Source organism: Bison bison, unplaced genomic scaffold (assembly GCF_000754665.1).
Source record: "Bison bison bison isolate TAMUID 2011002044 unplaced genomic scaffold, Bison_UMD1.0 scf7180017845381, whole genome shotgun sequence".
Lineage (NCBI taxonomy): Eukaryota > Metazoa > Chordata > Mammalia > Artiodactyla > Bovidae > Bison > Bison bison.
The window spans coordinates 236-1984 of record NW_011475954.1 but is presented as its reverse complement, the minus strand read 5'-3'; the positions used below and the strand labels follow the sequence as shown (position 1 = coordinate 1984).

General features: G+C 43.7%; 1 long non-coding RNA gene across 1 annotated transcript in view; it reads right to left on the bottom strand.

Annotated features, from left to right (window-relative positions):
• LOC104984377 overlaps positions 1-1545 on the bottom strand; it is a 7569-nt gene extending 6024 nt beyond the window's left edge. Inside the window, exon 1 of the long non-coding RNA XR_824747.1 lies at positions 1450-1545. This is a non-coding gene — a long non-coding RNA (uncharacterized LOC104984377). The remainder of the gene's footprint in view (positions 1-1449) is intronic.
• Positions 1546-1749: the final 204 nt, after the last annotated feature.

Genomic DNA, 1749 nt, shown 5'->3' with positions numbered 1-1749 from the left:
TGTTGTCCCCTTCTCCTCCTGCCCTCAATCTTTCCCAGCATCAAGGTCTTTTCAAATGAGTCAGCTCTCCACATCAGGTGGCCAAAGTATTGGAGTTTCAAATGCTTCAAAATCAGTCCTACCAATGAACACCCAGGACTGATCTCCTTTAGGATGGACTGGTTGTATCTCCATGCAGTCCAAGGGACTCTCAAGAGTCTTCTCCAACACCATAGTTCAAAAGCATCAATTCTTCCCCACTCAGCTTTCAAACAGTGTGGTTATCAGCCCAAATACTGAAAATGACAAAGAGCAGACATGAAAATAAAAGGACTTATCTTTTCAATAGGGCTCCCCTGGTGACTTAGATATCAGAGTCCACCAGCAATGCAGGAGAGCTGGGTTCAACCCCTGGGTCAGGAAGATCCTCTGGAGAAGGGAATGGCTATCCACTCCAGTATTCCTGCCTGGGGAATTCCATGGACAGAAGAGCCTGGTGGGCTACAAACCATGCAGTCTCAAAGAGTCAGACATGATTAAGTGACTAACACACATCTTTCCAATACTTTTAACAACTGCAACTTACTAGAACATGTGAAAGAATATTTTTTTCAAATATATCACTTTTGACATATATTTCTTGAGGTCTCCTTTCCTTTCCCTAATCTTTTCCGTTCCTTGTCATTTCTGGTAACTTTCAGTTCAGTTCAGTTCAGTCACTCAGTCGTGTCCAACTCTTTGTGACTCCATGAACCGCAGCACGCCAGGCCTCCCTGCCCATCACCAGTTCCCAGAGTTTACCCAAACTCATGTCCATTGAGTCAGTGATGCCATCCAACCATCTCATCCTCTATTGTCCTCTTCTCCTCCCGCCTTGAATCTTTCCCAGCATCAGGGTCTTTTCAAATGAGTCAGCTATTCATATCAGGTGGCCAAAGTATTGGAGTTTCAGCTTCAACATCAGTCCTTCCAATGAACACTCAGGACTGATCTCCTTTAGGATGGCCTGGTTAGATTTCTTTGCAGTCCAAGGGACTCTCAAGAGTCTTCTCTCCAACGCCATGGTTCAAAAGCATCAGTTCTTCAGTGCTCAGCGTTCTTTTGAAGAACAATTCTCTATTTTCCTTCTACATTAGTTCCAACATGATGAAATACTTTCAAGAATAGTATTAACAGAGTGGATACTCTGTGTTAGGACATAGGTCATGAACAAGACAGAAATGGTTCTTGTCTTCATGGTGCTCACATCCATCCTCCTTGGGATAAAATGCAAAGGGCAGCTGACCCGCCGCCAGCTCCATTTGCCTTAAGGGCCAAACCTACTCTCAGGGGCCATAACTTTCAATCACCTAATGTTAACAGTGAGAAATCCCATAGAACAGTCTGCAGAGTTTCAGGGGTCTGGTTAATTGAGGCATAAATGGAAGATAGACTACACTGCCATCCCAACCTGAGAGCCCTGATACTCACTTGTACATTCCAGGCGTTTCACATCTCGTGATGTCTCTAAGAAATATCGCCGAAGGAAAAAGAAAATGATGCCAAGGGGAATCACAGGTATAGCAGTCCAAGGAATTGCAGCCACCATCACGCCCACCACACCAATCACAAGTAGAAATGTCTGAAATAGCGAAAATACAGAGGCCTTCATGTCAAGGATACTTTTCAAAGATAAATTTTATTGATTTGTTAGGATTAAACTCCTTTCCTTGAAACTTGTTGAAGCAGCAGGGAATGCTTTCCCTTCCAAAGAAATAGAAGTATAGGTGG